Source organism: Humulus lupulus, chromosome 3 (genome assembly GCF_963169125.1).
Source record: "Humulus lupulus chromosome 3, drHumLupu1.1, whole genome shotgun sequence".
NCBI classification, from domain to species: domain Eukaryota; kingdom Viridiplantae; phylum Streptophyta; class Magnoliopsida; order Rosales; family Cannabaceae; genus Humulus; species Humulus lupulus.
The window spans coordinates 87472090-87499574 of NC_084795.1; the positions used below are offsets into that span (position 1 = coordinate 87472090).

At 45.1% G+C, this 27485-nt stretch overlaps 1 non-coding gene across 1 annotated transcript; it reads right to left on the reverse strand.

Moving 5' to 3' along the window:
- Positions 1-15141: 15141 nt before the first annotated feature.
- LOC133827995 (small nucleolar RNA R71) lies at positions 15142-15248 on the reverse strand. The gene has a single exon (XR_009890641.1). It is a non-coding gene; the product is annotated as a small nucleolar RNA R71 (small nucleolar RNA).
- Between the last annotated feature and the right edge of the window lie 12237 nt (positions 15249-27485).

Here is a 27485-nt window from a genome sequence, read left to right on the forward strand (position 1 = left end):
ACATTATATATATATATAAATATTCATATATATATATATATATATCTATATAAAAAAACAAAAAAAAAACGTAAAATATATATATTTATTTTCTTTTCTTTTGGTTAAAATAAAGAATCATATAAATATATATATATATATAATTTTTCTTTCTTTTTAGTTAATTTTTATTCCATTTCTCTTTCTTAATTTATTTTTTATTTTTTTTAGTTTAATAAATATTTGTAAACAAAAAAAGAGATTAAACTTACTATTTTATCTTCACTTCAATTCTCTTTTCTTTACTTTATTTTTGTGTTGATTATTTTGTTGCTTTAGGTTCCTTAGTTTAGTTTCTTTTTTTGCTTTAGTTTTCCTTAGAATTTAGGTTTAAAAAAAAAAACATAAAATTGCATAAAATTTGTAACGTCCTGGATAACCAAGACCGTTACACTGTGTGTTTATAAAGGTGTAGGACTTGCTATTCAAGTCATTTAATTAAATTGTGTTACTAATCATAGGTGTGCTAGGGTTAAAAGAAGTTTTGGTCTCAAAAGATACACTTTATAAAATTAAACAGTTTTACATAAGGGATCCCAAAAAGGAAATAGTATTTAAAAGTTGGTTTACAACATCTCAAAAGTTAAAGAACACCATCAGCCATACTAAGGCAAAGTAAGTAATTTTGGTCCTCTTGTCCCTGCTTTCCCTCTCAACTGTGGCGGCTGAGCAGCCGGTCATGTACATTTAGCTTGCAGAGCTCTCCAAATCAGGGCTGATCGAGCTTGCCCTTGCCTTTACCTGCACCACGCAACACCCGTGAACCAAGGCCCAGCAAGAAAACACAATACACATCATATATAGTACTAGCAAACAAGTAACCTTTTAAGCATGTTCAATCACTCAATATTCATATTAACTCTATGGCATGTAATCATAATCCAAGATACCAGTAAACACCATTAATAATCAGATTACTCAATAGTCACAATAATCATCTTTAATAGCCAAAATACACAATAATCAGGGCCGACGACTTAGGCCGCACCCTCTGTTTAACCCACTGACTCCAGCCCGCTTAAACCGAGCTCAGTGCATAATAAGCTATCCTCGGCTACCAGTGGCCAAGCCGAGCCCTGTGCGCTAGTTTAACCTTGGAACGCTTAGGCCATTGGTGTACTATTTACATGGCATAATACCAATTTTTCAAACATACATATTAGGTAACCCTTAGTCCCGTTCCAAGTATACAACCGAGTGTAGTTTTCTTACCTTTAACTTCTTCGCTTATTACTTGCAAGCGACGTCTCTCGAGCACGATCCTTTCCCGAGCCCTAGCTTTAGCACCTAATCACAACCAAGGTATTGGGTTCCATTAATATCCAAATATACGTTTTCGGGTACAAAACTAACTTCCGGGAAACCAAATCCCACCAAGCACGGTGGTGAAATTGATCCCGAGCACACTAGACTCGATTCCCGTGTTAAAAAACCCTAAATGTTCAAGTATGCATCTAAGGGCTGCGGCCCTTGAAGCCTAGCCGCGGCCCTGCCCTAAAACAGAACCTAAGGCCTCCCTGGAAGAAGACACACGTTGCGGCCCTTGCTTTGGGCGCCGCGGCGCTCACCCCTGGTCGAGCCTCCTTGGCTCCTTTGCATCCTAGGGCCGCAGCGCTCTAGAACAAAGCCGCGACCCTTCCCTTTGTGCCCAGAAATTCCACCATTTTCAACACCTAAACCTTTCCCAAAATCATCCCAAAGCTTCCTAATTCAAAACCAATTAATCCCAACACTTTTAGAATGACTTAAACAACATAATTCAACTGAAAACTCAACCTAAAACTCATGGAAATCCCATCTTCAATTTCTGAAACTCAAGAACTTCAAACACTAAAACCAGCCATGCAAAACTCGAATTTAAACCTCTAATTCATAAATTGAAGCTTACCTCTTCTGCTGAACCACTTCTCCAAGCAAAATCCAAGTTAATTCCCAAGCTCTCCACCTTAATTCTGCCCTTAAACATCAAAATCACAACTATCTCACTACTCAGCCAAAACTCGGAATTTCCAACCACAAAGAAAGGAATTCAATGCTTACCTTAGTACCAATTAAGTTTCTTGGATGATTCTTGAGCTAAGCCTCTAAATCCCTCCTCAATCCACTGAATTCCAGCTGAATTCCTCTAAAATTTTCAGTGTTTAGCTTGTGTTTTTCCTTGAGAAAGAGAGAGAGAAAAGAGCTAAGAAAGAAAGTGTCGGTCTAATTTTTGTTCTACTATTTTCCTTTAATTTTAGCCTATCCTTATCCCGTTAAGTCAATCCCAAGGCTCGGGGTGCCGGAAATGTCCCCGAGGGCAAAACGGTAAAATTCCCCAATATTCCCGCCTAGACTTCCTATCCTCAAATATATCTCCATATATTTATTTTCATAACCCAATAGTCTAAATAACTACCCGATACCTAAAATACCCCTAACTTATCCAAAGTAAACTGCTAAGCCCCGTTGTGACTTTTCCCGCTATCAAGCCCTAGGATCGCCTCGAGTCGTGCTCCGCAAACCTACCCACATAATAATGCGGTTCTCACTAATACCATATATATATCACATCAATATCAATATAATCATGCAAGCATTTTAATCATATAATTATGCATTCAAATCAATAAACTCACTCAAATCACATTTAACTCAATTATGCTCTCCCGACACACTAATCAAGGCCCTTAAGCCTTATTAGTGAATTTGGGTCGTTACAAAATTATTCATAAAATTTCAATCATAAAACGCTTAGTATTGGGAACAATTGTGTAATATTACAAATGGTAGAAACCGATATTGTTCTGTCTAGAAGATTGGTTGTTAAATAAGGTTTGTGATAGCGTTACCCCCCACACTTACCTGGGCACCTCGGAGAGTTCTGTCTAGGCAAGTGTGGGTCTAAAGCGGTACCTTGGCAACCTTCCCAATCAGCCTGGGAACATTTCGAGCATATACTTTTGCACTATTACATTGTTGAACTTATTACTGTAAAAAAAACCAAGCTTGTTTTGTCAAAATAAGCAATTTCACTCTGCTTAAAGGTTGTTTGGTCGAAAAGGTTTAACTTGTGATCCACCATACTTACTCAGTAACCTCGGGGAGTTCTAGTAAGACGTTGGAGATCACCCCAAAACCTCCAAATCTACCTGGGAACAAGTTTAACAAAAATAAAATACAAAAATAAAAAAATAATAAAAACATTGTTAATGGTGAGATTTCGTCAACCAAGTTAAGTTAGAAAAACAGAAACGTAGAGATTATCAAAAGAAAAACTTTGAAGATCAAATTGGAAACTTAAAGAACACTTGCAGAAGAAAAATGATGAACTGAATTTGTATTTCTTATGGTGTGATGCTATAGTATTTTTTCCAACCCCTTTCCAAGTGGAAGTGGAGTTTCTTTTATAGTGAGCTCTAATGGCCCCTGATACAATGTGGTCCAGGGGACCAGGCAGTACGCAAGTACACTGTCAGGTGAGTGGTCTCAGGGGTAGTGGTGTTGGTTCTAGTACATGGCCAAGTACCATGAGGATGTCTCCACTACCTGATCCGTACGAATGTTAGAGGAGTGGTGCAGGTGGTAGTGGTGTCGACTCTGAAATCTGGCCATAGACACAGATGCCATGCCCCCTCTCCTGGTGCTCCCACTACTTGTCTGGCAGGGGTACCATATTTGTACTCTGACTCCTTTAGGTTTGCAGGTACATTCCATATTCATGCGTGTACCCTGAAACTAGCGGGTATTCTCACCTTCCGAAGGTGTGCCTGTCGATGGGAGTTAAACTTTTCTGGCTGGGCTAAGGGGGCCAGGTGTGAGAGGTCCCGCGGGGTGCCCAGGCATGTAGGGGTGCTCCTGGTGGTGTTGTATGGCATGTGCGGGACGGGGCCTCGCGTGCGAGGCTCGGGCGCACATGGATGAGGCGAGGCGAGACGGGGCCTCGCGTGTGAGGCTCGGGTGCGCAGGGTCGAGGCGAGACGGGCCTCGCGTGATCCCACGGGTGCGCATGGTCGAGGTGAGGCAGGGGCCTCGCTTGATCCCTCGGGTGCGCATGGTTAAGGCGAGGCAGGGGCCTTGCGTGATTCCTCAGGTGCGCGCGGACGAGGTGAGGCGGGGCCTTCCGTGGATCCTTCAGGTGCGCACGGACGACGCGAGGCGGGGCCTCGCACAGATCTCTCAGGTGCGCGCGGATGAGGCGAGGCGGGGCCTCGCACGGAACCCTCAGGTGCACGCAGACGAGGCGAGGCGGGGCCTCGCGTGCGAGGCGGGGCCTCGCGTGCGAGGCTAGAGTGCGCAGCCGAGTCGCGAGACGGACGCGGGTCATGGACGGCCTCGCATAGTGAGGCCCTTGTGGCCTTGGCAGGTACTCGTGCATGTTGGGTACCCTCGCGTGGCAAGGCTTTCAGGTCTCTCGGGGCATCTTCATTAAGGCCTCCTATGAGACATGGGTCGTGGGGAAAAATATTGGGTTGCTTGGTTTGCCTAAGGCTAATGAGGGTAAACCTCAATATTTTTCCTTGGTGGAATTTTGAGCATCCACACTTGCCCCCCAGTCTAGGAGAGGACCTTCAGGTGCTTTGGTAGACTCTTCTCTTTAATTCTTATAAATAGGCCCCCATGCCAAGCCTATTATTTACACTCCATCTTCTTAGCATAGTGGTATTTAGACCTTTGCTCCTTTCAAGAGGTAAGGGGTTCAATCCCCCACAACCTCACTTTTATTATAGTTTCCTCCTTTTATATATATATATATATTTGGGCTAACTTTTGGTATGTCTATACCCCTTCATATATTTGGAAACTAACACATCTTTTCTATTTATTTTTGCAGACGCGTACTTTCAACCATTTAGCTCTTTTTGACCGTGACGGTACTTTTGGCCCCCAGCCTCCTTTTGACCACGACAGCGTCTCATTTTTCCTGCTTGAGTTATATTCTCTTTTTCCCTTGTTTTCATTGGGTCAATGTTAGCACCACTCAGGATGGGGTACTTTGGCCTAAGCCTGTCGTGAGTTAGTTTTAAGGCATGCCCCTTTATTCACACCCCGTGGCGGGTCATTTAGAGTGTTTGTGCCTAGAAATTTTGAGCCCATTCCTTTGTGTTTTGTAGCAATCCTCTCATTTATACGTGAACCCCTTTTTGCTTTCGGGACGAGGTCTCATGGCAAGTGACGGTCCGTTCGGCATACCTCCGGGGGTTGAGTTTGTTGACTTGTCCTCAGACTCAGAGTCCCCTGAGGAAAACCCTTACCAAGACTATGACTCCTTAAGGCAGGTCCGTATTCGTCATCTTGAGCACATGACTGAACTTAGACGTAAAATTTGGGTGGTGGAGAGTGAAATTGACTGGGTGTTGAGAGGAGACGGAGCACCTTTCCCCCCTGACCTTAGTGACCACGTAGCGAGCCTTAGGGTGACCCTTTTAGATTTGTAGGGGGAGTTGGAGTTTATGGAGGGACATCTTCCACCTGAGCCCTCTAGCCCATCCTCGCCTGATGACTATCACGGGGCCGCTTCTGCTTCTCTTCTGCCCTTATTTTCGATCTTCCCTAGTTTAGCGCTTCCGCAGTCGGTGCCCCGGTGGGAGACTCTTGCTAGGATGAGAAAATGGAGGGTCAAGTGTTCTGTCTCTTCCTCACCTTTTTCTTTTGGTTTTGCAGATATGCCGAGGGGACGACGACAGGTATCCATCAATGAACAGGATGATGCCCCTTTATTGGCATCCACCCTGGTGTCCCATGTGTCAGCAAATAAACTGAGGGAAATTGTGAAGCATTACCGTGTTCCTCCGGAGTATGCCTTATACACTCCTTCAGACAACTGCCGGGCTGACTACCCTAGTCCCGACTTCGTGGCCCTTAGTGAGCACATCCTGAAGGTGGGTGGTACCATCCCATTACACCCTTTCTTCATTGCAGTCCTCAACTACTTCGACCTTGCTCCACTTCAGCTGGCACCCAACAGTTGGCTGACCTTGAGCTGCCTTTTTATTGCGTTTGCGGAACTAGTCAAACGTGCTCCTACGGCACTAGAGGTGCACTTCCTGTACAATCTCATGCCCTCTCCCAAGTCCAAGGGCTTCTATTACCTGCAAAAAGCCAATAACAAGGTCCCTTTGATAGAGGGCTCAGTGTCCAACCCGGGGTCCTGGAAGCAGGAATTTTTCTTCGTGAAAGGTCCTCTCTCTGTTCGCGAGCACTTCTGTGCCGCTCCCAGTAAGTACCCTGGGCCACCTTTTCTTCTCTTTTTTCTTTTTTGTTGAAACTTATTGTTTTATAACTTATGTTTGTGTCGACAATGGTGTGGATCATGCATAGCGATTTGCCGTACCCGAGGTTGTTGGGTCGGAAGCAGACGTCGTGAAGGATCTTATCAACGTTGACCCCGCCGTGAAAAAGGCTGCGTACCTATTCACTATGGAAAAGCTTAACCTTCACCGGCTGTCCCCGGTTTCTGATCCCAGGTTGCTGTGAGTGATTCCTGGGTCAAAGAGGATGAAGGCTGCATCGGCTGATCCTTGCCCGGGTGAAGGTGAGGCTGAGGATGTACCTGAGCGACCTTACCAACTATCCTTGTCTCCTGGGGGATGTCCTCCCTTTGTTTCTTTCGACCTGGACATAGCCTCCCAATCCCCAGGCCAACATGCCATTCCGGGGCATTTTGTTTGCCCCGACCCCGAGGACTTTGACGCTTTCCCTCAGGCTCCCCTCGACCCTGGTCCATCGGGGGCCTACTTTGCCAATCTTCCTGCACCCCCTTCTGATCTACCAGGCCTCACTTTTCCAATTTTTCTACGCCCCCTCCCGTTTCGGCAAGCGGGTCGTCTGTCCTTACCCAGCCAGGTGCCCTTAACTCGGAAGGGGAGCCTTGGGTGAGTCGCATGGCGACCATTTACGGACGACGGTACGTCCAAATCGCCTTAGACCTCCCCGAATCTGACTAGAATGGTCTTGGGAGTTTCGCCCTGTCGGACCTTGGGGAGACTCTAACACGCACCATTGCTTGGGTGAGTTCATGCATCTTGTGTCGGCCTTATTATATATAGATATATATACACTTTTTTTTGTTACTTATCATTGTTGCTGTTATCTTTCTTGTGTAGGCCTATACTATGGCTCAGCAGTTCGCCGACTCGGCTCACAATCTTTCCGCGTCGAGTACCGAGAGGGACCGTCTCACAGCCCGGGTTCTGGAGCTAGAGCTCGAGCTTGAAGAAACCAAGTCTAAGCTAAAAAGGGCTCGGGCGAAATTTTCTGCCTCGTCAAAAAGGAAGAAGAAGGCAGTTGTCAAGGCCATGATGCTGCAGGAAAGGGTTACCAGCCTAGAGGGCGAACGCCAGGGTGCCCAGGCTACCGCGGCTGCGACGCAGGAGAGGGTCGCTTCCCTAGAGGTCGAGCTTGAAGTTTCCAAAGCTGATGTAGCTGCGTCACATGAGAGGGTTGTCTCTTTAGAAGTGGATAGGGCAACCACTATGTATAGGTCTATAGAGCGCGCCCTCTAAGGCGTATGGAGGCAGGATCCCAACTTCGATTTCTCCTCCTTTGGCGAGCATGCCGTTGCCCGGGCGGCTGTGTGGAACGCCTGGGGCAGGAGGCTCTGAGGTTGTTATTTCATAACTTCTGTCAGCTAGCCCGCTGTGGGTGTATGCTCATTTGAGCCTTTGTAATATTATTATGATTATTATTTTTTTTTGTAAATCTTGCCATGTTACCAAGACTCCTTTTTTAATATATACATGTGTGGTTATTCATCTCTTATTCCTCTGTGTTTGGGGTCTTTTTGAGCCTGTATGATGGGGTTTGGTAGGTTCCCCTCTTTTATTTATCAGGCTAGAGGTCCTTTGGAGCCCATGTGAAAGGGTTCAATGGGTCATTTTTTGGTGCCTCTTGATTATTTTTATAAGGATATTTTGACCCCTTGGGTTCTAGCTATCCTTTTATATATTTTTGCGCACGCTTATTATTTTTTTGCGAGAAGTGTCCTTCTCGTCATTATTCATAGTACTATTTTTGCAAGGGTCTCTTTTAGGACCCTTTTTGGCTAGACGGCTTGGTGGCCGCTCTAGGCTTATCGGCGGGTGCTCTTTCTGGGGCTTCTCCCTTTGAGAGAGTATCTGCCCTTATTTGGGAGCTCATTGTTGTTGTTGTTGTTTTTTTTTTATATAAGACCTTTTGGCCTCCTTGGTGTTCGTAAGGGTAGCTAATCCTTATGAACTTCGAGAGATGCCTTGCAAGGTCTCCTCCCTGTTTGTTAGGGTTCACCATGCCCTGATACAAGGGGTCCTTTTAAGGATCCTCCTTTTTAGGAGCCCTTTTTAGGATCCTCCTGATAGAGGGTCCTTTGTAGGATCCTCCTTTTTAGGAGCCCTTTCTGGGACCCTCCTGATAGAGGGTCATTTTTAGGAGCCCTTTTTAGGTTCCTCCTGTTAGAGGGTCCTTTCTAGGATCCTTCTGATAGTGGGTCCTTTTTAGGATTCTCCTGTTAGAGGGTCCTTTTTAGGATCCTTCTGATAGAGGGTCCTTTTTAGGATTCTCCTGTTAGAGGGTCCTTTTTAGGATCCTCCTGCTTGCTGTATGCTTTTGCCTCCTGTCCTGCCCCCCAAGTGTTTGGTGAAATTTATTTCGGCAAGCACTTTGGCTGATGCTCGCATAGAGAAGAAAAATAACACGTGAAGTTGCGAACAGTTTCATTCATAGCATGTGGTTTACAATGACATATATAAAAAAGGGTTACATCTAATTGGGAGGTTACCTAGGTAGCCTCTTTGATTCTTACTCACTAAGCTAACATAACAAGGAACAAACTAAACATAGGTCCTCTTTGCACCGGGTGCCGAAGCCTCACTGGTAGCATTTCTTGAGGTGTTCCGTAACTCGTGGGTCTAACTCGTGTGGGTCGCGCCTTCATACACAACCATTGCCATCGGTACCGATGGTTTTGTGGCTGTGCGGAGGGACATGTTATAGCATTCCCTCGCTTCTTTCTGCTCCCCTTTCATGCATGCTACTCCCCTAGGGGTTGGGAATTTCATAGCTAGGCGATACACAGAAGTTATCGCCTTCAATTCTCTCAGAGAGGGTCTCCCTAATACCGCATTGAAGGTTGAGGCGCAATCCACCACGACAAAGTTTGCCATTATGGTGGTTTGCCTGGGTTGTTCCCCCATGGTGAGGGCTAATTCAATTGCACCTAGGGGCAGTATCAAGTCCCCTGTGAACCCGTAAAGGGAGGAATTGCAGGGTTTCAGGTGTTGGACGCTCAGTCCCATCTTCTCCAAAGCGGGGCGATGCAGGATGTCTACAGAGCTTCCATTATCCACTAGGACCTAATGTACTCTCATGTTCGCAAGCTGGACAATTAGCACCAGGGGGTCATTATGAGGGAAATGTACCCCGTGCGCATCTTCTTCAGTGAAAGTTATTGAGTCATTCTCGCCCTTGAAACTCTTCGGGGGGCGTTGCTCCAAACTTAAGACACACGGTGGTGGACTTCGTCTGGCCTCCTTGGCATATTTTTCTCGTCCCTTCCTTGAATCGCCTCCGAATCTTGGACCTCCAAAGATGGTCCTGACCTCTCCCTGTACTTCTGGGGCCACCTTTCGCACCCGCGGCAGGGACGCTCCTTCTTTTGGCCTCTGGTTCTCCTTGTGCACATATCTGCCCAAATGTCCCCTGCGGATGAGCTCCTCGATTTCCACCTTCAAATGGTTGCATTCCGCGGTGGTGTGGCTGATATCCTTGTGATACTGGCAATACCTGCTGGGATCTCTTGTAGACCGGTCTTTTTTCATTGGCGGGGTCCTTTTGAAAGGGACCTGGTTTTCGTTCGTAACGAAAATATGCTCTCTCGCATAGGGGTGAGGTCAGTGTAAAAGGTGTATGGGCCCTGTAGGCGCTCATCAGAGCGTTGATGCTTCCGGGGTCGATCATCTCTCGTTCCCTCATAAACCCCCTTCTTCTTTGCACCGTTTTGGTTTTCTCGGATCGAAGGTTTCGGGGGCGACGGGCCTTTTCTGGCTTTGAGGTTCTCGTGACCATCCTCCACACGAATGTATTTTTGTGCCTGCTCGTAGAAATCATCCAAGTCTGTGACCTCCCTCTTGAGCATGTTATCCCATAACTTGCTTCCCGGGCGTACTCCAGCTGTGATGGCCATTTTCAGCTCTCGGCGGGTCAGGCTCCCTACTTTAGCTGCCTCCATATTGAACCTGTGAATGTAACTCTTCAGATTCTTGTTTTCTCCATGCTTCACATTTGCGAGGCTGGTGCCTGGCATCGTGTAGTCTCGCACAGCGTGGTGCTGCTGGAGGAATTCATCAGAAAACTGTTGCCAAGATCTGATGGACCCCGGTCTAAGTCTTTTGAACCATTTGTACGCAGGTCCTTTTAATGTGACAGCGAAGCAATGACATCTCGCCCCGCTACTAATTCCCCTCATCTTCATCAGGTCATTAAATGTATCTAGATGGTATTTTGGATCTGTGCTTCCTTCGTAGGGGGTCATATGGGGCTCCTTAAAGTTGGTTGGGAGCCGGATGGCTTGGATCTCCCTGATGAAGGGTGACTCATGATCGAATTCTTCCTCAGAAGCTTGACCTCCAGAGGCGGTGACGAACTTGCTTCGCAGGCTCCTCATTTCTGTGTCCAGGTTCTGCCTCCTCTTGCTTAGGGAGTCTCTCAAAGCGGACGGGTTAAGATCCCCCTTTCCTTTGCCCTCCCGAGGCACCATAGGGGGCGTGGTCCTTTTACCCGCCCTCTTCTTGTTGAGCTCCTCCCGTAAATCTGAGGGTGCTCTCTTTGAGGTGACCTCGTCATCGTTGCGAGGGGCAGCATTGGTCTCCGGCTCTGGTTTCTGGGCCTGCTTCGGCGGTCTGGGATGTTCGCGTTGCTTTGTTCGGGGGGTGTTACTAGTGGAGAGTCGCGTCTTTCCATCATCTACTGGGACAGTGGTTTCTACCTCCCTCTAGTCTCTCTCTTTGCGCTTAGGGAGTGTCACATTTGATCTCCCTTGCAACAGCCCATTTAGCACCTCTTGCATGTTTTCCAAGGTGGTCTCTAGCCTCTGATTCTTGCGGTGAAGTTCTCGTATCTCGTCTTTGTAGAACCAAGACTTCGAGCTTGAGCTGACGGAGTGGACCCGAGGGTGCTTGTCAGCCCGGCGATTCAACGGGCCTGGATCCTGTCAACCAGGGTTTGGCACCTACGGCGGCTCTGGAGGCAGGAACTCATTGGCGCCCCTTGCCAGGGCAGTCGCCGACTTTGGGCGATCCTCCTCAGGTGGGACTGCCAGGGACGAGGCCTCCCTTTCGTCTCTGGGCGCCTCAGGCTCCCTTAGGGCCTCCATGTTTGCAGGTGGAGGAGGATCCCTCATGGAGGCTTTTAGCTGATCTCTGTCAAGGTTGTTTAACGCCCAAACATAACTTCCACTTAGCGGTGGTTGTAGTATAGATCGGGCGGTCGATTCCACAAGGAGGCAAAGAAATAAAGTTAATCAATAAATAATGTGAGGAAAATAGAACAAGTGATATTTTTGTTGTTTTTGAAATTTAAAGATTAGAAATAAAAATAGAATAAAGTGTGATGTAACAATAAGTAACAAATAGGAAGGATCAAAAGTCACCAATATGCATACGTATTTATTTGGATATTTGATTCACAAAAATTACACAAATGGATAGTTCACATGCCAACTATTCATTTGGAAGATTCAACATTAAAGCACAAATATATTTTACAAAAATGTATTCAAGTGATGTTATTCTTTACCATGGAAAGATGAGATAAATCTTATGAGAAATCTAAAAATGACATTATACCATTGGCAATAATGCAATAAAAGATTGGACATAAAACCTAATACAAATATTACTTTTACCATTTATAAAATACATAGAAAGAGCATGACTAATTCTATATAGATTTTAGCAAAAGTAAATATATATGGATGAGATGGAGAAAATGATAAATATATTATCTATATTATTTTCACTAATTTGATAATACATAGAAAGTGCTTGACAAAATCTATATACTATTAGTAAACATAAATATAGATAACAAGATGAAGAAATAGAGATGAAAGAAAATAAATCACTCAAATATATAAGCTTTAAGTACATGGTGAATCAAAAATACCAAACAAAGTCATAGTGCATATAGGATCATCCTAACCTTCCCAAGAAGGTTAGCCTATTATGCTAGACATTCTCATAAAATTCTAGAGATAAAATATGAGAGATGAGACTAAATTTGGTAGAGTTTTGCTACCTAAAAATTACATAGAAAATGTGAAGAAAGTGTCCCTATTTATAGATGGAGAAAATGACTAAAAATAAATTAAACAACAATTTGGGGTTTACAAAATAAATCTGAAATATTAATAATAAAATATGATTTTGAAAAATGAAATCTTATTATAAATATTAACCTAGTTATTTTGGTGTATGGTCAAATTGCCCTTTTTCAAAAACACCAAAAAAGATGAGCTTTAAAGCTCAAAGTGGTAATTTGCAAAGCCCAAAGTGCACAAAACATGGGCTGAAAGGTGGCTGTGGCAGAGGAGGGTTTTGACCCACTCCCAGCCAATGGGAGCGCGCCACGTCAACAGGAGAGCTGAAAGAAGAGGGCTGTTGACGTTGGGCTTGCTTCGGACTGGGCTTGTGGAGGCTGCCTTTGGGCCTTGTTGCTGCGTTGGTGAATATTAAAGGAGGCAGGCTGGGTTGAGCTTGGCTGAAGCTATGTTGGGCCTCAGGAGGATGCAAGGAGGCTAACGTTAGGAGCTTATGCTGAAGGAGTTGTGTTGCTGACAGGTGGGCTTTTGGAGCAGGGACGCGTGGCGCAAGGAGAGCACGCCACCTGGCAGCTGGGGGAGAGAGGAAGGAAGAGCTGGGCCTTTGGTTTGGGCCTTCGGGACTGGGCCAAATTCCTCAAAAATGCCACTTCCTTCATTTTCTTTTTCAGTTTTAACCATTCTTTGTTTTCTCTTTTTATTAATGTCCAAATGCAATTTATTTCCTGAAAATTAAACACAAATTAAATTTAAAATTAATATTTTCAATTGTAAAATATATTACAATAAATTCATAAAATTATTAATTAAAACTTAATTTATTTTACACTTTAAAACCAATAAATTTGAATTTTTGAGCACTAATCAAAGGTGGACTTCCACCTCGCACAGCTCTCTCAACCGTTTCAAACGTCGCGACATTTTTTCTTATCGAAATCGACGGAAGAACAGTGACTTGCAATCTATTCTCCCCACAGACGACGCCAAACTGTTGACGGTGAGAACTCATCAACCAAGTTAAGTTAGAAAAAAAAACGTAGAGATTATCAAAAGAAAAACTTTGAAGATCAAATTGGAAACTTAAAGAGCACTTGCAGAAGAAAAATGATGAACTGAATTTGTATTTCTTATGGTGTGATGCTACAGTATTTTTTCCAACCCCTTTCCAAGTGGAAGTGGAGTTTCTTTTATAGTGAGCTCTAATGGCCCCTGATACAATGTGGTCGGGGGAGCAAGCAGAACGCAAGTACACTGTCAGGTGAGTGGTCTCAGGGGTAGTGGTGTTGGTTCTAGTACATGGCCAGGTACCATGAGGATGTCTCCACTACCTGATCCGTACGAATGTCAGAGGAGTGGTGCAGGGGGTAGTGGTGTCGACTCTGACATCTGGCCATAGACACAGATGCCATGCCCCCTCTCCTGGTGCTCCCACTACTTGTCTGGCAGGGGTACCATATTCGTACTCTGACTCCTTTAGGTTTGCAGGTACATTCCATATTCATGCGTGTACCCTGCAACTAGCGGGTATTCTCACCTTCTGAAGGTGTGCCTGTCGATGGGAGTTAAACTTTGCTGGCTGGGCTAAGGGGGCTAGGTGTGAGAGGTCCCGCGGGGTGCCCAGGCATGTAGGGGTGCTCCTGGTGGTGTGGCATGGAATGTGTGGGACGGGGCCTCGCGTGCGAGGCTCGGGCGCACATGGATGAGGTGAGGCGAGATGGGGCCTCGCGTGATCCCTTGGGTATGCATGGTGGAGGCGAGGCAAGGGCCTTGCGTGATCCCTCGGGTGCGCATGGTGGAGGCGAGGCAGAGGCCTCGCGTGATCCCTCGGGTGCGCATGATCGAGGCGAGGCAGGGGCCTCACGTGATTCCTCAGGTGCACGCGGACTAGGCGCGGCGGGGCCTCACGCGGATCCTTCAGGTGCGCGCAGATGACGGGAGGCGGGGCCTCTCGCGGATCTCTCAGGTGCGCGCGGACGAGGCGAGGCAAGGCCTCACGCGGAACCCTCAGGTGCGCACGGACGAGGGGAGGCGGGGCTTTGTGTGCAAGGGTAGAGTGCATTGCCTGGTCGTGAGACGGACGCGGGTCATGGACGGCCTCGCATAGTGAGGCCCTTGTGGCCTTGGCAGGTACTCATGCATGTTGGGTACCCTCGCGTGGCAAGGCTTTCGGGTCTCTCAGGGCATCTTCATTAAGGCCTCCTATGAGACATGGGTCGTGGGGAAAAATACTGGGTTGCTTGGTTTGCCTAAGGCTAATGAGGGTAAACCTCAATATTTTTCCTTGGTGGAATTTTGAGCATCCACAAACATAAAATAAATCTAATTATGATTTCCGAGAGTGGATGAATCATCACGAAACTTCCAGTGACACTTCTTTCAATTCATCTGCCACTCTTTCCGGAACTCCTTCCACCAATTCTGCTCCTCCACAAACCTTAGCTGATAATAATCCATTCGCAATGGCTCGCAATGATGAAATCCAACAAAGAATTTTCAACGACTACATCCATCCTACTCGCACTTCCACGCCTTCATGCATTATTTTCCCTCCTAATATGCCCACATTAGACTGTAAACCTGGCATGATTCAACTCTTGCCCGCATTTCATGGAATGAAAACGAAAGCCTATACATGCATATTAGAGAATTTGAGGAGGTAGTAGCCACGTTCTATAACCGAGTTGAAAATGTCAATTTTGTGTAACTGAAATTCTTCCCTTTCTCCTTGAAGGACAAAGCCAAAAGCTGGTTATACTCTTTGAGACCTAGGTCTATTGGAACATGGGAGGAAATGACCAAATCCTTCTTAACGCTTCCCCAGCCATAAGACCAACAGTCTAAAACAACATATTTCCACATTTTCCCAAAAGGACAATGAAACGTTCTATCAAGTGTGGGAAAGATTCAAAGATCTGTTAAATCAGTGCCCACACCATGGCTATGAGAACTGGCATTTGGTCAGTTACTTCTATGAAGGTCTCACGAGTCGTGAGCGCCAGTTTGTAGAAATGTTATGCAATGGTGAATTCCTCGAAAAAGAGCCAGACGATGCTCTTGAATATCTCGAAGAAACCGCAAAAAAATCTTACACCTGGACTGGTCTGAGTGCTACTGATAGCACCAACCGACACAAACCATCTAGGATCTATCAACTTCAAGAAGAGGACAGTGTTAAGGCCCAACTCAAAGCTTTGAAAAAGTGGTTTGAGGTCTTAATGATGAAAAATGGCCAAAAATCGCACATGATTGCTCAAGCGAAATCACAAGAACCTTGCTTTGTTTGTGGAGGGACGGAGCATTTAACTAAGGACTACTTAGCTTTTAATGAAATGAGGGGGGTTTATGAGGAGCAATGAAATGCCTTAGGGGCATATAACAAGACATTCTCCCATACGTACAACCCTGGTTGGAGATACCACCCAAATTTCAGTTGGAGAGATTCCAACCAAGCTCAATCATCTGGAGACCAATGGAGAAATGAGCAACTAGCTCAAGCATCAAAGGCGTATTCTGCACCTCAATACAATGCTCATCCATAATGAAATTCTCTCGAGAATACCCTTCATGCATTCATAGAAGAACAATCCAAACTAAATCGCCAAATGATGGAAGAAATCAAGGAAATGAAATGTCAATTCTCAAAATTGACTGAATCCTTGGCCATTCCGGAAAAAGACTGTGACAGTCAAAAATCCCGTGATCCGTAAGGGGAAAGACCGGGTAAGCTGTACAATCCCACACCGCCTGGGGAAGGTCAAGTGTAATGATTCTAAGACTGTATAGGTATGGGACTACACAGTTGAAGAGGACTTAAATGGATTGATGGGTACTACCTATATCAGGAAGGTGCATCTTCTTTTCGGTAGCCCATCACTTGAGAACTCCATGGTTAAGCGTGCTTGGCCTGGAGTAATCTAGGGATGGGTGACCTCCTGGGAAGTTTTCCCAGGAAGTGTGCGAGTGAGGACAAAGCACGTTGGAAAGACTTGTCTTGGTTTGTAGGGCCAGTCGTCATTCCAGAAAGCAGCCATAGTGACGTGGGGCGTCACAAAGGCAAACTTCCTTCCCAACCGAAATTCAATGTGCAAGGCCAACACATGACCCAATCTTCAAATTCCAAAGATCAAAATGTTAAGGAAGTAAATGCCATCATGACTAGAAGCGGTAAATCTTTGCAAGACCCACCCATAAAATCCAACTCTTCTAGTACTGTAACGACCCAAAATTACTAATAAGGCTTAAGGGCCTTGATTAGTGTGTCAGAGGGCATAATTGGTTTATATATGATTTAAATGATTTAATGCATGATTATGTGATAAGCATGCTTATATGAGTATATGGATATGTGAAATGCATGTTTATGAGTATTAATAAGCATGTGGGCCCTGTTTAGCTTATAAGGGCATATTTGTAATTTTGGCCCGTTGAGGGCATAAATGCGATTATTTGTGGTAAATTGTTAAGATCACATTATTATGTGGACGTATTTGCAGCATATGGCTTGAGGCGATCCTAGTGAGCGGTTTAGCGAAATAGTCACGGCGGGGATTTATACTAGGCTCGGGGGAGCCTGGGGGTATTTATGGGAATTTGGGAAATATATTGGAGATTTTTAGATGAGGGGATTTAAGTGGTGAATATTAGGGTCATTTGAGGAATTAGCGGGAATTGGGAGCAAATGACCAAAATGCCCTTAGAGTGATTAAAATACTTGGATTTAATTTGGAGGGCAAAATGGTCTTTTGATTTTTTAAAAAGGGAATAAATGATATAATTTGCTCATTTAGACTTTGGTGGAAATTTTTAGAAGGGTTAGATGTTGTGAAGGAAATAAAAAGAAGGAAAAACAGAGCACTCAACTTACCTCTCTCTCTCCCACACGATTTGCTCTCTCTCTCTCACCCTTTCTTCTGGATTTTGAAGCTGAGAACTTAGAGAAAGTTTAGGCTAGGTCTTGGGACTTTGATTCTTGGTGTAGCTAAGAGGTTCAGCTAGAATTAGCTACCAATTAAGGTAAGGTTTAAAGGTTTTGTCTGAATTTTCTGGGTTTGTTGAGGTTGATTTCTGAATTTGGATTTTGGATGGAAATTTAAGGACCTAAGCTTGGGGATTGGAGGCACTAACGTTTGGAAGGGCATTGAAGGCAACCTAGGGTCGAATTTACTCAGCTGAGGTAAAAATTTATGACTTTGTTTATCTGGGTTTTCTGGTTTAGATGGTGTTCTTGAGCTTCTGAGCTCAAGTTTAGTTTCTATGTTTAATGATGCGTGTAGCCAAGTCTTTAATGTTGTTAGGTTGTTTTAGCTGAGGTATAGTGAGTTATAAGGTCAATTTTGAGTTTAGTTGAAGTTTGGAATGGATTTTTGGAGCTTTGGCTTGGGAAAGTTCGAAGGAAAAACCCAGAAATTTTGCATGTTCTGGTTGTAGCGTTGTAGTGCTAGGATATGAGCGCTACAACGCTATGCTTCGTTTTTTTGGGGGGGGGGGGGGGGGGGGGTTGGCTTTCTGACGATAGTGCTGTAGCGCCCCTTTTGTGGCGCTGCAGCGCTACCCTGCCTCCAGAACTTGGTTTTTGGGATTTCTTTTAGGGTTTTTGCTTGGGGGCTCGAGGATCGATTCCACCACCCCGTTTGGTGGAATTGGGCTTCCCAAGAGCTTGGGATTGGTTTCGAAGTTGGGTTACAGAATTGAATGTTTATGAGGGTTCTATTTTACGGTTGTGACTAGGTGTACACTAGGGTTTGGATGTGATTGTGCTCAAGGGTCATCTCAATTAGCCAAAGCGCTCGGAATCAAATGTAAGAAAACCGCACCCGATTATGTGGTTATGTTGGAACTAAGAGTTCCCTATACTTGTATGTAATGATGTATGATGGTATTATGCCATGTGAACATGAAACAAACGGCCTAAGAGTGCCAGAATTAATATTGGTACACAAGGACGCGGCTCGGCCACTGATAGCTGAGGTTAATTATATAATCACTGAGCTCGGCCTAAGCGAGCCGGAGTCAGTGGGATAAATAGAGGGTGCGGCCTATGGGCGTCAACCCTGAATATTGTGTGATATGTTTATTGTTATTAATCTGATGATTATGGCATGTTTATTACTTGGATGATTGATTATTGGTTTGTAGATTGATAACACAGATTATGTGAACAATGTGGTCTACTGAGTATCTGATTGATGATTTGTGAATTATCTGACTATTGATTATTGATTATGCTCTATAATATGGTTTTCTTGTTGGGCATTAGCTCACGGGTGCTACGTGGTGCAGGTAAAGGCAAGGGTAAGTTGGACCAACCCTGATTTGGAGAGCTCTGGGGGCAGAATGTACATAGTCAGCTGATCGACCGCCACGACCGAGGGATGGTACAGGGATAGAAGAGCCTAAAGTGCCTATTTTGCCATTAGAGTGGCTTGTGGTTGTACATAAACTTTGAAATTTTGTAAACTGTCCTTTAAAATCTAGTTTGGGATCCCATGAATTAAACATTTATTTTAATGAAAAATTTCCTGTTTATGACCAAAATCTTTTAACCCTAACCTAATTACGACTTTAGGGTCACGTTTTCAACTATATGACTTGATTAGCAAGTTTTGCACATTTATAATCACACAGTGTAACAACCTTGATTATCCAGGGTGTTACAAGTACTCCCAAAGTTATTCTTGAAAATCCATCACTCAATGCTTCTCCAAAAGTACCATTTCCCCAGGCTTTGAAACCTGTTGGGAAACTTCCTGATAACCGAGCTGAAATCCTTGAGCACTTGACCCAAGTGAAGATTAATCTTCCTTTGCTTCACATCATAAAACAAGTGCCGGCTTATGCCAAAATCATCAAGGATCTATGCACTGCAAAAAGGAAGCACCATGTCAAGAAGACTGCTTTCTTAACTGAGCAAGTAAGTGCGGTGATTGAACAAAAGACACTGCCGAAATACAAAGATCCCGGTTGTCCCACCATTTCTTGCCAAATTGGGACCCATGAAGTCAGCCAAGCCTTACTTGATCTTGGCGCGAGTGTAAATCTCATGCTTACTCTGTATACTCACAAACTCGGTCTTGGAGAAATGAAGCCAACATCTGTTGTGCTACAACTTGCTGACTGTTCCACCAAAAAGCCTAGGGGTATTGTTGAGGATGTTTTAGTTCAAATTGAAAAATTCTATTACCCCATGGATTTTCTTATTCTTGATACCCGATCTGTGGTAAACATGGAGTCTAAAATTCTTATTATCCTTGGAAGACCATTCCTTGCTACAACAAATGCTTTGATCAATTGTCGGAATGGTCTAATGAAGATATCATTTGGAAACATGACTCTTGAAGTCAATATCTTCCACATCGGGAAATAACCCCGAGAAGATGATGAATGCTATCAAACATTCATGATTGACATGTTAATTCCCAAGGAGGTTCAATTGCGAAGCTGTTATCCAAATAGCAGGTATGGGTGACATGGCAGGCATTTTCAACACGTGGCTGACACCTGGCGGGAGTCCTGTTCGACCATCGACCAGAGAGATTCCCATGGCGTAACACTTGAACTTTATATACGACCAGCTTGGTCGTATACTCGATATATTTGGAAAAAATCTTATGCAGTTATGATCATATCCGAGATTGTCTCCCATGATTTCCTAAGTATCTGATTATTTAGGAGAGAATATCTATAACTGATTCATGTAATCCTCCTTGAGCTTATAAATAGATAGAAATAACTCAAGGAGGGGACTTTTTTGGCTGATTTTGAGTTCATACTTTACAAGAGAATTTGAGCTATCATTGTATTATTTTCCTCTCTAAGGTCTGTGAAACTCGAAGAACCGTAGTTCTTTGATCACTCCTTTGAGATTCTATATTAATAATAGCTTAAGTGGATGTAGGTCATTACCAATTCTTGGGGCCGAACCACTATAATATCGATTGTGTTATTTACTATTTTTTCTATTAGATCTGCTTCAATACCTTTTGTCATATCAATTATCCGACTCCGTGTCAGTTGACCAAAATAGGGGTCAACATTCTGGTGCTTTCATTGAGAGTTGAACTCAAGATTGTTGAAGCATAAATGGCAAAAACAACAAAGAAAACTGGGCAGGCGGCTGGCGCTGCACCATCTCAACCTCCTCCTCCCCCAAGCATGGCTGAGAATGAGCCACACTTAGACTTTGATGAGGAGGAGCTGGACTCTGAGACGCTGAGAAATACCATTGGGGTACTGCAGGATGAATTGGCCAATTTGAGGGCCAGTCAAGAGAGTGCTGCGGAGATTATGGTGCGGCAACAACAAGAGATAGAGCGTCAGCGCCAAGAACTAAGTGAAAGACAGGCGGAGATGGACCGTCGTCAGAGGGAGGCCATGGCAGCCCTGCAGTTGGCTAGGGATCAGGCTGCACCTGCCTCACAGCCTGATCAACCTTCAAATGGGCCACCCCAAAGGGGTCCCAATCCTAGCCCTCCAATCCAGCCAACGAGCCCTCAAAGGCCTGAGCAGCCACCAATGCCTCAGGATGATGTCCCACCAAGGGATCCTGAGATGCAACCTCCATCCCAGGCTGGTCGAGGCATTCCCCCACAGCTAAGGCAGAATAGGGCCGGGCAACATCCCCGTAGTCCTAGACGCCATAGGGGTGAAGAGACGAACCCACCGAGCAGGGGGCAGCGTCTTTCTGGCAACAGAAGGAACTCAGAGATAAGCTCTATGGTCTGGGGCCCCCCACGGCATGATAATGCACGGGGACCTACCGACCAATGCAGGCCATTCTCTAACGCTCGGGAAGTTCCAGCCCGAGGAGGCAACCGAGGGGACAGTCGGTCCCACCATAGCCAATCGAGGTTCAGAGATGGCCATGGTTACAATGAGGCCGACTCAGGCAGAGGAAATGCCGGTCGGAGAAATGAAGAGAGAGGTGGGGGTAGAAGCCCACCACCTAGGGAAGACCAACCAGAGAGACGTAACGCTGGGGGGCAGTCCTGACAAAACAACGTCTTTAACCGGCTCGGAGCAAGCGAGCAACGGCGAAGAGACGAAGACTTAAGAGATGTACTCAATGACCGCCGGGAACGACACGACGAGTACATTCTCCCAGCAGCGGAGGCCCTGACGATTTCTGACGCCGTGCAAGACCAAATAGATGCCCTGAACCAAGCAGTACAATGGTTGGTCAGGGGAAGAATGTCTCATATCGAGTACGACAGGAGAAGAGGCACTCCTTTCGTTCAAAGGATAGTTGTGGCAGAAACTCCTAGCAAGTTTAAGATGCCCACGCTTCCGAACTTTGATGGGTATGGTGACCCGGTATCTCATGTCAACAAGTTTGAGATACAGATGGACATTCAGAAAGTGTCCGAAGACGCTCGGTGCAGGATCTTTCCTGCAACACTTTATGATGCTGCACAGGAGTGGTTTTTCAAATTCCCTCCTGCAAGTATTGTTTCTTGGGAGATGTTCGTAAAGGAATTTTATGGACAGTTCTATGCGGGTCGAGTGCACCCAACTGAGGCAAACTAGCTGGTCAAGAAGGAGAGCCACTGAAGGATTACGTCCAACGCTTTATGCGAGTAGCTGCTGGAGCTAAAACGGTGGGAGATGAGGGCAAGATGATGGCCCTAATAATAGGAGTTAGGCATTCCACACCTTTATGGAGTAGCCTCAGGAAGCATGGAGTTAAGACTACCCAAGAATTCTTGGATCGAGCTGATCGGTACATCAAGCTCGAAGATGCCATTGCCAGCGAGGGAAAGCCCCCAGGCAAAGATAAGGAGACTGCAGAACCCGCCAAAACCTCCAATGGGTCAAAACCCAACGGCAATGGTAAAGGCAACGGGAACGGCAATGGCAACGACAAGAATGGGGGAAAGAGGCCTCATAATGAACCCTCTACCTCCGAGAACAAGTGCGCGAGGGCAACTGTTATGAACTAAGGTTCACTAACTACACTGCCCTCATCGAGTCTTGAGCAGAGGTGTATCAGGCCACAAGCTCCAGTGTGCCTTACAAAAGACCTACTCCTATTAGAAAAGAAATGTCAAAAAGAGATACAACCAAGTTCTGTCGTTATCATAACGACTACGAACACGATACAAACAAGTGCAACCAGCTGAAAGACGAAATCGAGTTCCTTATCAGATAAGGACACTTGAGGAGATATGTACGGGCCTTGGGAACTACCCAACGAGAGGCTCCAGGTGGCAACGAGCAGGCACCTGCACGCCAACGCTCACCACCTTTGCAGCCTAATCCCGTAGCTGGCACTTTACTCACCATCTGTGGAGGCTCGCACCTCGCGGGAAACAGTAGAAAGGCAAGGGAACGATATGCTCAAACCCTACGCCACGATCAGGACATCGAGATAATGACTGTGGAGGACCGGGCATCAAAGAAGGCTCGGTCAGAGAGCGGTGAAGTAACCTTCTCTGATATCGACGCCCAACATGTTCGGTTCCCGCATTCCGATCCGCTGGTCGTGGATGTTCAAATCGCGAACATGATGGTAAAGAGAGTGTTGGTCGATACAGGAAGTTTAGTTAACATCCTGTATAAATCTTCGCTAGAACGCATGAAGTTGTCCGTCAACGACTTGGAGCCCTGCAACCAAACAATATACGGCTTCTCTGGTGAGGGACTCGCCCCAACAGGGTCAATCAGACTTTCGGTAACAGCAGGTACATCGCTTGCTACCAGGACATTACTCGCTACTTTCATAGTAGTCGATTGTCCTTCGGCGTACAATGCTGTGATCGGAAGGCCCATACTGGTTGACCTTCAGGCCGTCACCTCAGTATGGCACCTGGCCATGAAATTCCCAACAGACGTAGGGGTAGGACATGTGTTGGGAAATCAGAGGGAAGCAAGGGAGTGCTACAATGCCTCGATCATGAAGGCAAAGAAGGGAACGTCGAAGAGCACTCCCCCAGAGAGGTTGCAGATGGTCATTGATACATAAGCCCAATCCGGTGATGGAGTCACCAAATAGGGTGTTGCCCAAAGTGAGGATAGAGATTTAGATCCTCGCTTTGGGGATTTTGAGGAAGATGTTGGACCCGTTGAGGACATTGAAGAGGTCCAACTTGACGAAAAAGTTCCGACCAGAGTTGTAATGGTCAGTAAAAATTTAGAAGCAACAACGAAGCACGCACTGGTGGAATTTTTGAGAAAGAACCAGGGAGTTTTTGGCTGGTCACATAAAGACATGGTTGGGATAGATCCTGCAGTCATTAGTCATGTCTTGAACATTGACAAAAGTTTTCCACCCTTGCAACAGAAAAGAAGGCTGCTCGATAAGGACAGATCGAAGGCCTTAAAAGAGGAAGTTGAAAGACTAAAGGAGAATGGGTTCATCATGGTGGTGTTTTATCTGTCATGGGTCTCTAATCCAGTATTGGTTCCCAAGCCTAATGAAAAATGGCGAACCTGTGTGGATTTCACAGACCTTAATAAAGCCTACCCAAAAGATTGCTTCCCACTCCCAAGGATCGACCAGCTGGTCGATGCAACTGCAGGACATGAGATCCTCTCTTTCATGGATGCATACTCGAGATATAATCAGATCAGTATGCATCCCCCTGACGAGGATCACACTAGCTTTCAGACCGATACAGGGTTATACTATTATAAAGTAATGCCATTCGGACTAAAAAATGCTGGTGCGACTTACCAGCGATTGGTTAACCACATGTTTAAGGAGTTGATCGGAGTAAACATGGAGGTGTACGTGGACGACATGCTAGTAAAGTCAAAGAAGGCAGAAGGACATGTGAAGGATTTACAGGAATGTTTCAATGTTTTGACCAAATATCAGATGAAGCTAAATCCTCTCAAATGTTCCTTCGGAGTAGGATCAGGGAAATTTTTTGGGTTCATTGTCAATTCAAGAGGAATCGAGGCCAACCCCGAAAAGATCAAATCCCTGATCGACATGAAATCGCCGGTGAAAATCAAAGATGTGCAAAGTTTGATTGGAAGGATTGCCGCTCTCAGTAGATTCATTTCGAAGTTGACAGATAAATGCGTCTCATTCTTTAATCTACTTAGAGGCAACAAGAAGTTCGAGTGGACCGAAAACTGCGAACAGGCTTTCCAAGCCTTAAAGGTCCACATGGCATAGCCTCCTATCTTGTCAAAGCTTATAGATGGAGAAAATTTGTTCATTTACCTGGCGATCACTGAATATGCTGCTAGTGCAGTGTTAGTACGAGAAGAAGAAGGTGTACAAAAGGCAGTTTATTATGTTAGCAAGAGGTTAATTGGGGCCGAATTGAGGTATCCTCCTATCGAAAGATTAGCCTATTGCTTAATTTTGGCCTCAAGGAAGTTACGTCCTTACTTCCAAGCCCATCCCATCACAGTCTTAACCGATCATCCCCTCAGGCAAGTTTTGCAAAAGCCAGAGGCCGCCGGTCGATTGTTGAAATGGGCAGTCAAACTCGGGCAGTTCGATATAGCATATTCACCGCGAGTAGTAGTAAAAGGACAAGTCTTGGCTGATCTTATCACCGAATTCACTGAGCTCCCAGACGACGAGTAGTGTGAAAAACCTAATGCGCCTGAGCCCCAAGTTGACTCTCCTTCGTGGAAGTTATTCACGGACGGATCGTCCAACGAATCTCACGCATGAGCATGAGTGATATTGATAACACTAGAAGGGCATTGATTTCACTGCTCTATTAGGTTCGATTTCACCACTTCAAACAATGAAGCCGAGTATGAGGCCCTACTCACTGGGTTAAGATTGGCCAAAGACATGAGCATAAAGGTGCTGGATATTTACAATGATTCACAGTTGGTAGTGAATCAAGTCTTGGGAGAATATCAAGCACGAGGTCTGAAAATGGTGGCCTATCTAAACAAAACCAAAGATCTGTTGGCACAATTCGAGAAATATACCCTCCAGCAAATACCTCAGGATCAAAATTCAAACGCAGATGCCTTAGCCAAACTCGCGAGTGCGAAAGATGCTGACACTTTAAATATAGTGCCAGTGGAGCGGCTACTTGAGCCGAGCATACGAGCAGATGAAACCAGTATGGAGATACGATTGGAAGATACATGGATGGCACCGTACTTGGAGTATCTTGCTAGTGGCGTACTACCATCAAATAGAAACAAAGCCCGGACTCTTCAGAGACAGGCTGCTAGATACATACTGGTCGATGGTGTTCTATACCGAAGAGGATACTCCATGCAACTGCTCAGATGTATTACACCAGAAAAGGCTAAAGAGTTGATGAAAGAGGTACATGAAGGCTTTTGTGGAGATCATGCTGGGGGGCAGAGCTTATCGAAGAAGATTTTGAGGCATGGTTATTTCTGGCCAACTATGAACGAAGACTCAATGGAGTTTGTGCAAAAATGTGATAAGTGTCAGAGGTTTTCCAAGATCCCACGCACAACTCCTAATGAGTTAAAACAGATGCAAAGTCCGTGGCCCTTCGCAGTTTGGGGTATTGATTTAATTGGGTCCTTACCAATAGGAAAAGGTGGAGTAAATACGCGGTTGTGGCAGTCGACTACTTCACCAAATGGGCCGAAGCTGAGCCACTCGCTACCATAACAACAAGGAAGGTGCTTGACTTTGTCATCAAGAACATTGTTTGTCGGTATGGATTGCCCCGAAAGATCGTCTCAAATAACGGCACCGAATTTGACAGTGACCTATTCACAGACTTCTGTGAGAGGCATGGAATCATCAAAAGCTTTTCTTCAGTCGCGCACCCACAAGCCAATTGGCAAGTCGAAGCGGTAAATAAGACGCTAAAGGATACCCTGAAGAAAAGACTTGAGGAAGCTAAAGGGGCATGGCCAGAACAGCTGCCTGAAGTACTCTAGTCGTATAGAACGTCTCATCAAACAACAACAGGTCATACCCCGTTTTCCTTAGCATACGGGTATGAAGCTATGTTGCCAGTCGAGTTAGATCTGCCCTCACATCGAAGAATCACATACGACCAAGCTCAAAATAGCCAACTATTGATGGAGTCCCTAGACTCGGTTGAGGAGAAATGAGAAAAAGCCCAACTCCGAGTAGCTGCATACCAGCAAAAAGTCGCCCGGTATTTTAACTCTAAAGTAAAAGAAAGAAAGTTCGACGTCGGAGACTTAGTACTCCGACGAGTTTTCTTAAACACCCGTGACCCGACTGCTGGAGTACTCGGACCAAACTGGGAAGGACCTTACCAGATTGAAGAAGTCCTTCACTCAGGCACATACAAACTTGCACGACTATTGGAATGGAGAACACCGGCGCAAGTATTATCAATGAAAAATCCTTCTTAAAGGACTGGCTTGTATTAATTTTTACTTTTTACAAGTTTTGAAAAAGGGTTAGTCATGTTATGTGACTGATCACTTATAAGTGTAACATCTTTTAAAGATCACTCGTAAAGACATGTTTAGTCCATTTTAATACGAGAACTATAAGGGACTGTGCGCAGCCAGTCATTCTTGCCGACCTTTGTAATTTTTTACAAGTATTTTTTCACTACGTGTGTTGTTTTGCTGTATTCTAATTTTTACAAGTTATCTCGAGCAGCAATGTTCATACAGGTCGTGGTCAAGGCAAGTGACCAAGGACCTAAAGCTCCTCAGTCACTTGGGGGGCATATAAGGTACACCGATAGCAAAGCATACCAAGAGGTATGTAAACACACGAACAAAATAAGTGAAAGCATGCTACGGTACTTAGAGTATTTTTCAAAATTTATATTTTGTTAAATCAAGCCAAAGTACTATGCTAGGTTCGGTCATGCGAACAGATATTATAATAAAGAGAAAATATTATAATATCAAAAGGAATTCTTTTACACCGCGAGCAGTACTGCTCGGATGTAACTCTTCAAATAGAAGTAAAATGGCTGCCCTTGCAGCAATAAAAGTAAATTGTCTTTATGATACAACCTGTGGGTCGTATAGTTGAGATAAAAGAAAAATAATTTTTAAGGAGCTGGAGGGTCCTGAGGGTCTTGAGGAGTGCCTTGGTCGGCGGAAGGGCCAGCTCCAGCATCTGCATCATCAATCCCCCCTGCCAGAGAGATCTCTGGAGAGGCAGGCACTTTGGCCTTTTCTTCTTCTTCCAGCCGGATGGCGCACTGCATCATAGAGTCCTCTTCAAGCGTTCGGACAGGTAGTTGAAGTTAGCCTCCCGGTTATGCTTCTAGAATTCGTAGAA